General features: G+C 41.5%; 1 pseudogene; it reads left to right on the top strand.

Annotated features, from left to right (window-relative positions):
- Positions 1-3,246: 3,246 nt before the first annotated feature.
- LOC124984543 (ribosomal biogenesis factor-like) lies at positions 3,247-3,544 on the top strand (annotated as a pseudogene).
- Positions 3,545-12,129: the final 8,585 nt, after the last annotated feature.

The raw sequence follows: 12,129 nt of genomic DNA, 5'->3' as shown, positions 1-12,129 counted from the left end.
TCGGGTCTCAGTTTCCCTTTTTCTAATTAGGGATAGGGATAGGGTAACAGAGAGTCTGAGTGAGGTCCTAGGTTCGATCCCCAAAAGAGAAATAAATAAAAATAAAAAGGGAAGGTAATGGTTCCTAGCTCATAGGGTTGCTGAGTCTATTCAATTAAATCGGTGGTTCTCACCCAGGTATGATTTGCACCCCCTCCCCAGGACATTTGGCAAAGACTGGAGACATTTTTGGTGGTCACAACTGGGGGTACCTTAGTGGGCAGAAGCCAGGGTTGCTGCTAAACGTATTATAATACACAGGACAATGACTTACAACAAAGTATTCTCCAGTGCAAAAAGTCAATGGTCCCAAGGTTGAAGAAATCCTGAATTAAATAATGCACGCAACGTATGTCCAATACAACAATGGGTACATATCAACTACTTGGTAAATAGAAAACAGACTCTTGCAGTAAACCATTTTTCCTGGAACAGAAACATGAGTTTAGTGGATTCAAATCCCCATGGTCTTTTCCCCAAATATCTAGCCATGAGGCTGCTATGAAGTGAAGAGGCCTAATGGTTTTATCACCACGAATACCTTGGCAACCAAAGGGTGAGCAATATGTTCCAAACAGGAAAACTACAGCCTTGGACCTTGGACTCCTGGTGGGGGCGGGGCGGGGGGCCCGTTGGGAAGGCTCACACCTTCCTCACCAGGCAGCATCTCCCCTGGCTGGAGTTCCAGCTGTTGTCTGGGTCACTGCAAACAGAGAACTTTGGCCTGTCCCAGATCCAGGATTAGAGCCCATGGGTTCCTCCCAGTTGACAGGAGTGCTCAGAAGACACATTCCAAGTCAGCAGGAATTGAGTCGGCCCCCCAGGAGAACTGTGTCATGTGACCTGATGGCACAGCCAGAATGAACTGAGAGGGGTAAACCAGTCCAAGGGGAAGGCACAGCCAGAGCGGAAATGGATTCAGTTCAACGGAGTCAAGCATTTAGCAACACTCATGGCTTCCCCTCCTGTGCACCACCCACGATCAGTCCTGTGTGGGAGTCCGGTTGGAATAGTGGTTAGGAGTGCAGTCTCTGTGTGGAGGACATTTGAATCCCAGCTCTGCCAGCACAGATGTTCGTCTGGTACAAGGCACATCAACTCTCTGGCACACTTGGTGTGTACATCTCAGTTCTCTCTCTCTCTCTCTCCGCCCCCACCCCCCAACTACAAGGGCTATTATCACCTTTAATTTTTATTTTTTGTTTACTTATTTATTTTAGTGGTGCTAGGGATTGATCCCAAGACTTATGTTCACTCTAGAGCAGGAGCTCTACCATTGAGCTACATTCCGAGCTTCACCATGCCTCTTTTACAAAGAAATAAATGAAGGCTAAAGAAGGTAAGGTAGGATTGCGGGTGTAACTCAGTGGTGGAGTGCCTGCCCGGCCTGGGTGAGGTCCTGGGTTCCATGTCCAGCACCACAAAAAATAAATAAATAAATAAATAAATAAATAAATAAATAAATAAATAAAAGTAGTTAAAAGAGGTAAAGGAGTTTGCACAATGTCACATGACTAAGTAAGGGACAGACTTTGGGGAAATAGATTAATAGAATGCAGTCCCTGCTTTCAAAAAGTTGAAGCAGAGAAAGACAATAAAAGTCTAATTCCAGGCCTGGGTTGTAACTCAGTGGTGGAGAGCTTGACTAGCATGTGTGAGGCACTGGTTTGATCCTCAGCACCACATAAATAAAATAAATAAAGGTATTGTGTCCATCTACAACTAAAAAAAGTTGTTTTTTTTTTTAAGTCTATTCCAATCAAAGAGACAATGAAAGACATACTAACAGAGCATTCAGGTGGGGTAAGGCAAGTCTGAGGTCAACTCCCATGGACCATACTGGTAGGGACATACTGAATTCCATGCTAAATAACTTGGAAAGGATTTCTGCATGTACCACCCAACCTCCTTTCCACCTCTTGGAAACAGCACACTCTGTTTTGCTTTAATAACTCACATGTCCCATTTGATGTGGTGGTTCTAATTCTACTTCCATATCTCCAGATGTGGGTGCACAATGGAATCTGGTCTAGCTGATTAGAGCACAATGACTGCTACAAGAAGGGACACATAATGAGCGCGGTGGCACGAGCCTATAATCCCAGCAGCTCAGGAGGCTGAGACAGCTGAGTTCAAAACCAGCCTCAGCAAAAGCAAGGCACTAAACAACTCAATGAGACCCTGTCTCTAAATAAAATACAAAATAGGGCTGGAATGTGGCTCAGGGGTCGAGTGCCCCTGAGTTCAATCCATGGTACCCAATAAAATAAAATAAAGTAATTTTAAAAAGGGACACATAGGGTCAACTGGGTCAGTGGGAATCCTTCCCAAAATATTTATTGGAATTCTTGGGGAGAATGGGAATTAGGAAATGTAAGAGAAATGAAAGTCAGCCGGGGAAAGTATTGGAGAGTAACTTTGAACAAAATACATTTTGACATATGTACGAATATACCACGATGAAACCCCCTCATCTGCATTTAAAGAGAGAGAAAGAGCACATCTATAATCCACTTGAGAGGCTGAGACAGAAGGATTGCAAGTTTCAAGCCAGCCTGGCAATTCAGTGAGACCCTGTCTCGAAATAAAAAGAACTGGGGATGCAACTCAGTGCTTGCCTAGCATGTACAAGACCCTGGGTTCAACCCCAGTGTGGAGGAAGGGTCGGGGAGGCAGAAGGGAGGGGATAAAGAGAAACAATTTGTTGTTATACTGAGAACTGAGCTCTGTGCTTTACCACCGAGCCATACCACCACCAGCTCTTATTTTTTTTATTTCAGGACAGGGTCTCACTAAATTGCCAAGACTGGCCTCAAACTTGTAATCCTCCTGCCTCAGTCTCCTAAGTCGCTGGGATCATAGGTGTGTACCATTGAGCCTGGCTCTGAGAGACCAATTATTTACAATAATATTTCAGTCTCTAGATTCAGCTATGCCTGAAGTGTTCACATACACTCTTTAGCTCAATGACCAAAAATTATCTTTTATGGACAAGACAAATTGAGTTGGCCTTTTTGTCATTTGCAACCGGAAACATCCTAATACAATTATAAAAATCTGAAATGTCATCCTAAGGAATTCTGCATAGTCTCTAGAAAGACATAAAAGGAAGGGGGAGCCAGGCACAGTAGTGCACACCTATAATCCCAGCAGCTCAGGAGGCTGAGGCAGGAGGATCGCAAATTATGGAAGATCTGGTGAGAGACAATGGCCAAGAACAAATTAAGAGCTCAGAAGTCCAGGAATGTATTTTACAGAGTCAGCCAAAAAAACATTAAAGGCTGAAAACAGAGCCAAACAGTTGCCACTAATCTTAAGAAGATAAACATTATGAATGATGAAAAAGTCAACTGAATGAATAAAGCTTTTGTGAACATACAGAAGGAATTTGCACACTTCGAAAGGCCTCTCTCTGGAAACTCTGCAGAAAAAGCTGATTCCTGAGCACCACGAAGATGAACCAGTCAGTGTTGACAAAGCTACAAAATTAATGACTCAGTTGTAATATAGTGATGATGCATCAAGTTCCACCCCCCAATAAATTAAATGTTTTGTACAAAAAAATAAATAAATAGGGCTGGGGATGTAGCTCTGTGGTTATGCACCCCTGGGTTCCATCTCTGGTACCAAAATTAAAAAAGAAAATAAATAAAAATAAATTCAAGGTGTTGGCTGGGATGGTTCCTTCTGAATGATCCAGGGGTAAAATCATTCCTTGCCTCTTCCATCTTTGGGTGACTGCTTGTGTTCTCTGACTTGAGGTCTTGCCACTTCAGTCTCTGCTTTGGTCACCACATTATGTCCTAGCCTGTTTTGTGCCACTAAAACAGGATACCACAGACTGGGTAATTTAGAAGGAGCAGAAATGTATTTCTTATAGTTGTGGATGCTGGGAAGTCTAAGGTTGAGAGGCCTGCCTCTGGTGAGGACCTTTTTGCTGCATAATAACAGGGCAGAAGGTATCATACAATGAGAGAGCATTTCTGGGAAGGAGAAGGAGGGAAGGAGACCAAACTCATCACTTTTAAGAATGTCCATCCTGTGATAGCGAGCTCTTGGGAAAACAGCTTGAATCCATTTATGAAGGCAGAGCCCTTCTTCCCTAACCACCCCTTAAAGATCCCACCTTTCAACACTGTTGCAATGGGGATTTTTCCCAACATATGAACTTGAGGAGTCATTTTAAACCATAACACATTGCCTTCTCTTCTTCTGTAGTCAAATCTTCCTCTATCTCCCTCTTATAATGATAGTGTGAGTTTATTGAGGACCTACCCAGATAATCCAGGATCATCTCCCCATCTGTATATGTTTACTTTGATCACATCTACAAAAAGATTAAGTTATCTATGTCAATGTTGACAGGTTCATAAATTAGGACTTGGATATCTTTGGGGGCCATAATGGTCTACCACACCCACTGATTAAAAGTGTTTCTTTTGCCGGGTGCAGTGGAGCATGTCTGTAATCCCAGTGACTCAGGAGGCTAAGACAGGAGGACAGCAAGTTTGAGCCTGGCCAGGACAATTTAGTGACACCCTGTCTCAAAAATTATATTAAAAAGTCTGGAGATGTAGCTCAGGAGAGGAGCGCTGGATGTGCATGAGCAAGGCCCTGAGTTTGATTCCTAGTACTGCCAAACAAAATTTCCTTTCCTACTAAAATTAGGAAACGAATCCAGTGATGAATAGGATAACAGCTCTACAACTGGCCTGGGGCTTGTGTTTATCACAGCTGTGCTGGTTGCTTTTTTACTACTTCTGAGTGAGTGGGAAAACCCACTACAGAATCAACCCTTAAGCCAGGCATGGTGGCGTACAACTGTAACCCTGGAGGGATGACTGAGGCAGTAAAATCACAAGTTCAAAGCCAGTCTCAAAATTTTAGCAAGGCCCTATGCAACCTAGCAAGACCTGTCTCAAAATGAAAAATCAAAAGGGCTGGGAATGTAGCTCGGGGGTAGAGAGCTCCTAGATTCAATCCCCAGTACCAAACCAAACCAACAAAATCCCTTAGCTAGTCAGGCACCATAGCACACATGTGCCTGGCTACTCAGAAGATGGAGGCAGGAGAATTGCAAGTTTGAGGCCAGACTGGACAATTTAGCCAGATCCTGTTAACACACAAAAAAAAAGGGGGGGGGGAAGGGGGGCTGGGGCTATAAGTCAGTTGGTAGAGTGCTTGCCTTGCAAGCACAAGGCCCTGGATTCAATCTCCAGCACCGCAAAAAAAAAAAAAAAAAAAAAAAAAAAAAAAAAAAAAAATTTAAAAATTAAAAGGGCTCTGGGTTCAATCCCCAGTACCACAGAAAATATAAAGTAAAATAAACCCTAAGTTAGCAGGAGGGTCAATTTCCTTTTAGAGTGGGAAGGGACAGATTTTGGCAAAGGAGTCTAATATCAATTTATGGAGTTTTCTATGCTTCAAGAAGTTTACATCTTTTATCTATACTTTCATCCCATGAGTTATCTTCAATTTTAATTTAGTTTAATTTAATTCTTATATTTTGGTACTGGGGATTAAATCCAGGGGTGCTTAACCACTGAACCACATCCCCAACCCCTTTTTATTTTTTATTTTGAGACAGGTCTCACGAAGTTGCTTAGGACCTTGCTAAGTTGCTGAGGTTGGTCTCAAACTTATGATCCTCCTACCTCAGCCTCCTGAGCCACTGGGATTACAGGCGTGTGCCATCATGCCTGGATAGTTATTTTTAACTTTAGAAAATATTCACAAACCCCTTACATGTTGGGATTCATACAGCAAAGGGCTCCTGAGCTGCTAGCCTTGAGAGAAGCTGAAGTGTTTGGTCTATTCTTCAGGATGTGATCTCTGGGAGTCCCCAGATGCTAGGGTCACTGCAAAGATTCTCCGTGGTGGCTGAGTCTTCAGGAAGTTCCTACTTTACCTTAGTGTAGGTGGAATTTGCCCTGTGTTGAATTGGAGCCATTTGTCTTTTATCTCTAAAAGACAAACTTGCAAGGTGGACATTTTACAGAATAAGGAAGTTCAAATTTAGAAGGGTTAAGCCTCTTTCCCAGAGTCACAAAGACAGTAAACAGCAGAACCAGGGCTCAGAACTCAGGTCTGCACACTGTGGACACCAAAAATCAGGCAGGGCCTGGCCACCACACCAGACTGACTTTCAAGAAACAGGAGCTCCTAGCCTCTAACATGTTCCCCTTTCTCTGACATTGTCCCCAATGGTTATTAGACTAGGAAAAAACCAGAGGATGTTGTACACAACTTTGGAACCCCAGTTCAGTCATCTATGACGCCTCAAGGACCAGAGTTCACAGTTTGTGCTTGGCATCACCATCAGGGATTTGACAAGCAACATGTTTGTTAGATACGAAGTACTTTTGAGGCTCAACCAGACAGCCCCAGCCTGTTGGATCTGACCAGCAGAGCAAGCCTCCAGGCTGAGTCACTACCAGTTTGTTTCACAACCTGTTTGTGCGTTAGGCAGCAGAGGCACTGAGGGTCACTGGGTGCACAATTTCTTCTTGAGCTCCTGGACGGAAAGGTGGTTCCTAGTGCAAGGAAGGCTTGGCTCACCTGTGCCCACCCAATTCCCACACACAGGTTTCTCTGGCTTTTTTTACGCTTTTTCTTTGCCCTGAGATACAATCTCAAGTCAAGGGAAATTGCAACAAGCCTCAGTTCTTTGTAAAATGGGAACTATATTCATATTTAAATTTTTATATATTCTACATGCATTATATAATTTAATCTTTCTAGTAAGCCAGTGAGGTAGATATGATTTCATTTTACAAATGCAGACACTGAGGATCAGAGATTGGTTGGTGCCAGGCCGGGAATCCACCTCCAGTCTGCATGACTAAAACGCTTGTGTTCAGAAGGAAATGGTGAAAAATGTCAGGCTATCGTTCAGGGCTCACTGTTCCATGCTGAGTCACTTAGGCAAGTCCCTTTTGCTCTGTGGGCCTTGATTTTTCCCATCTATTTTGTGGGGAGGGGGATAGGAGTTAGACTAAAAAGTGTGAAGGCCTCTTTCCCTTTCTTCCCCCCAGTATTAGGAATTGAACCCAGGGATACTCTACCACTGAGTACACCCTTAGACTTTTTTGGGTTTTTTTGTTTTTGAGTCTGGGTCTTGCTAAATTGCCCAAGCAGGCCTCAAATTTACAATCCTTCCTGACTCAGCCTACCAAGTAGCTGGGATTACAGCAAATTTTCACCTTTAAGTGTATGGTCCTATGATTTTAGGTCAGAAGATATTTTCCCAAAGTCACACCTCAAGTATGTTTCCCTGTATAGCCCATTCTTTTTTTTTTTTTTTCAACATGTTTAAGAATGGTTAATCAGCAAAAACTGGCAAAATTCCCATCATGTAGAGAATGGATAAATAAGATACATACATAGTATGGAATTTCATATAGCAGTGAAAATTAAGAAACAATAGCTACAAACTTTAGATTGTGTCAATTATTCCATATATAAACAAGTGAATTATCTTCCTTGAGCATTTTCCTTATCTGTAAAATGGGAATCATGCTTTTTTTGAAGATTTTGTGCACTGGTATTAAACTTGCATAGGTCTGAAATATTGTAAACATCAAAATATTTATAATAATTTGTAATCCTTATTCCAAGTGGCATATCATGTTCACTTCAAATATCTTCATATAGATTACAATGTGAAGAAGCAATGAATTATTTTCTTCCCTAAAAAAAAATCTTTATTTTCTCTGTCTTGCTCTCTCTCTCTCTCTCTCTCTCTCTCTCTCTCTCTCTCTCTCTCACACACACACACACACACACACACACACACACCATATTCCACTATATTTAACCTTTAGAAAAGAAAACCTGTAATACTTAGAAAATGTATGAGTAGAAATGTAGAAGCATGTTAAAAATATACTTTATTGGGTTGGAAATGTGGCTCAGTGGTACCAGTGCTGGCCTGGTATGCACAAGGCCCTAGATTCAATACAAAAGAACAGTCAATGCTTTACAATATACTATGTTAAGTATGCAGTTCAGTAGATTAGGTATCTTAAGTGCATTTAAATGAGAGTGTATGTGAGTGTGTGAGTGCATGTGTATGTGTGTGAGTTTGTGTGAAAGTATGTGTACAAGTGTGTGTGAGCATTTGCATGTGTTTGTGGGTGAGCATGTGTGAGAATGCATGTGTGTGTGTGAGAGAATGAGTGTGTGTGTTTGTGAGTGTATGTGTGTATGTGAGTGAGTGAATGTGTGTGCATTTGTGGGTGTATGATACAGCCCATTCTTGAACTCCCTGTGGAAGAAGAGCAAATAAGAGTGATGGAGAATTCTTCAACCTTGGAGATTTCCCAACAAGGCACAGCTTTTGCTTATGACTGTTCTCATTATTTCCATTGAGCCATGTTCACATCCATAAAATTAGGACGGTCACAATGCCAGCCCCGAGGTCACAGTACATGCCACTGTGCTAGGTGTATCATCTACATTTCCTTTTTATCTTCATAATGGCCATAGAAGAGGATGTCACTGCTTGAGGTCACCTGGCTAATTGGAGGTGGAGCTGGTATCTCAGCTTAGGTGTATCTGCCTCTTGCCTTTCACCACAGTGTTCCTCCCCTAATCTCCCAGCCTGGATGGTGGGTGCATGCACCAACAGAAGGACGGAAAGCATTTGGTGATCTGTGGGGTCCTGTGCACCTGTGAACTATTACAGGGTTATCATGGACTCTTCTTCCTACCATAGTGGCAGATGGGAGCTCACTCATCAACTGCATATACAAATAATGCCAATGTGGACTTTTCTGTGGGTTCTTGACATATAGGTGCTAACTGATAAATCTATTAATTAAAGGAAAAACAGGTGCGTTGAGTCCACAAAGAAATACAATAAAATTGGGAATTAACTTGGTTTTTGCCAAGTACCCTGTGCCTAGGTCCTCTTTCATTTATTCTCAGCATTTCTCTGCCATTATTATTTTTGTTATTCTACATTCTTTTATTTATTTATTTATTTATTTATTTATTTATTTTGGTGTTGGGAACTGAACCCAGGGGTGCTTTACCATTGAGCTACATCCCCAGATCTTTTTATTAATTAAAAAAAAATTTTTTTTTGCAGTGCTGGGGCTTGAACCCAGGACCTTGTGCATGAGGTAAGCACTCTACCTACTGAGCTATATCCCCAGTCTTTATTTTTTGTTTTAAGACAGGTCTTCGCTAAGTCACTGAGGCTGGCCTCAAACTTATGATTACAATCCTCCCGCATCAGCCTCCTGAATTGCTGGGCACCACTTTGCCAGGCACCTCATTCTTATTCTTCCTCTTTCTCCCAAAGATGTGGGAGGAGAGAACCCTAAGAGCAAGCAGAAAACCAGTCCAACCCAATTCCTTATCAGCTCATCTGTATGACCTCTGTTCTCATTTCTCCCCCACCTCTCCAGCCTCATAGGCAGTTCTTCCATCTCTGACAAGCTTATCCTCTAGCAGGGTTTCCATTAGGATTCTGCAGAAGTCTGGAATTTCTGGGTACTTCACTCTGTTCACTCTTCTCTGCTTCCTCATGGGGTGCTTTCTCATATTCTGTTTTTTTTAAATTTATTGATACTTATCATGTATCAAACCCTGTGCTTAGAATTGCTGTAACTTTCCAGTTTCTCAGAATGTGGAAAGTAATTTTTTCATACACATTGGAATATTCTGTCAAGTTTTCTTACAATGAGCTCCTAATGCTCTTGTAACCAGAAAAAGACTATACAAATTTTTCATGATTTTAATCAATTTTATTGCTGTGCTTCGGATAGGGTTTGAGTGTGGCCCCCAAAGGTTCATGTGCTGGAAGGTTGGTCCTCAGTGTGGTGGTATTGGAAGGTGGTGGAACCTTTAAGAAGCGAGGCCTAGTGGAAGATGCTTAGGTCACTTGGAGTACTGCCATTGGAAGGGATTAATGTAGTTACTGTGGGGTCCTGGTTAATTCCTCTGAGAGCAAGTTGTTGTAAAATAAGAACATGCCTAGTGCTTGAATCTCTCTGGTTTTCTGTCTCACCATGTAATCTCTCCCTCTCTCATGCACTCACATTGTGTTGCCATCTGCCATATTGTGATGCTATCAAAGGGACCTCTCACCGGAGGCCAAACAGATTGGCTCTCCTGATCTTGAACTTTCAATCTCCAAAACTGTGAGCTTAATAAACCTCTTTTCCTTATAAAATACCCAAACTTGAGTATTTTGTTATAGCAATAGACAATGGACTAAGACATCTATTTACCTACAGGCAAAATGCATGCATTTAAAGTACAACTTGATGCCAGTTGTGGTAGTGCACGCCTGTAATCCCAGAGGATTGGGAGGCTGAGCCAGAAGGATCATGAGTTCAAAGCCAGCCTCAGCAAACGGGAGGCACTAAGCAACTCAGTGAGATTCTGTCTCTAAATAAAATACGAAATAGGACTGGGAATGAGGCTCAGTGGTTGAGTGCCCCTGAGTTCAATCTCCATTACCCAAAGAAATAAAAAATAAATAAATAAAGTACAGTTTGGTGATTCTTGATAAATATACACACATGAGTACCCACTACGACAATGAAGATATAGAACATTCCCATTTTTCCAGAAAGTTCCCTCATGTCACTTTGCAATCAATCCTCTTACTCCTCATCCCTGACAAGCACAGATCTGATTTCTCTCACTTTAGATTCATTTTGTCGGTTCTAGAACACCATATTAAAGGAATCACAGATTACATATTCTTTTGACTTCTTCCACTTAAATTATTTTTAGATTCGGGTTTTTATGTACACAAGTGGCTTTTTATTTCTGAGTAGCATTCCATTGTAGGAATGTCACAATTTGTTTCTCCATTCACCTGCTATAGATGTTTAGGTTGTTAGATTTTTTTTTTCTTAAATTAACACCCCCTTCAAAAATTTGGAAAACAGGGCTGGGGGTATCACTAGAACATATGCTTAGCATGCCTGAGGCCCTGGCTTATATCCCCAGCACCAAATGAATACATAAAAATTGGAAAAAAAGAGACAAATGGAGAAAAAATAATCTCTGATCCCATTAACCAAAGACAGCTACTGCCAGAATTAGAGTGTTTTGTTTTTCTTCCTCTGTGTATAGACATTTTGCAGATTCTGTATTTAAAACACACTATAGCCGGGTGTGGTGGCTTTGGAGGCTGAGGCAGAAGGATCCCAAGTTCAAAGCCAGTCTCAACAGCTTAGCAAGGCTCTACGCAACTTGGCGAGATCCCGTCTCAAAAGAATGTTTTTTAAAAGGGCTGGGGATGTTGCTCAGTGGTTAAGCACCCCTGGGTTCAATCCCCAGTACTGAATAAACAAACAAACACATAAGATTTTGTAACTGGCTTCATTGGTTAATATTATATCATAAATATTTTCTACATCATTTCTTCTGTAATCATTTTAATAGTATATAATATTTTATTACTAAAGTATGAACCCTGTCAAGTCAGAGATTTAAGTTGTCTACGTTTTTTTTTTTTTTTTTTTTTTTTTGGATAGTACTGGGGACCCAAGCCAGGGTCTCACACATGTTAGGCAACCACACATGCTCAACCACTGAGCTACAACCCCAGCCTAGCTTACCCTTGTATTCCTAAACCCCAAAATGATTCTTAGTCTATAGCACGCACACAATAAATGTTGACTGAATTGTATGCCACAATTTGCCTTGCTACATCTATATAGAGGACATGCCAATTCTCCTTATCATTTCCTTTTCATTAGTTCCTCGTTAAATGCTTATATCCTGCCTCCTCAACCACACTGCTTAAAAGCAGTGTCTGAGAACACCGACCGCATGCCAAGCACAGCAATATCAATCATGTGCTTACAAGAAATTCTGACAAGTAGATAATCTCCCAGTCTTATAGATTAAGAAACAAACTCAGAGAAATTAAACTGGTTCCAGTTCATGTAGCCAGTATGTACTAGAGAGTTCAAATGTTAAAAAATTCATTTTTAAGAGTCCAAATCCCATAATAATTTTGGGAATAAAATTGCCTTGTGCCTTGCTTTGTGCCAGCTGCATCAGTCAATTCTCAAAACAATATAGAGGGGAAGTACTGATATTCTACCCGTGGGCAAGATGACA

This window comes from Sciurus carolinensis, chromosome 1 (genome assembly GCF_902686445.1).
Source record: "Sciurus carolinensis chromosome 1, mSciCar1.2, whole genome shotgun sequence".
Lineage (NCBI taxonomy): Eukaryota > Metazoa > Chordata > Mammalia > Rodentia > Sciuridae > Sciurus > Sciurus carolinensis.
The sequence above is the reverse complement of the archived record's forward strand: the minus strand, read 5'-3'. Positions and strand labels throughout refer to the sequence as shown.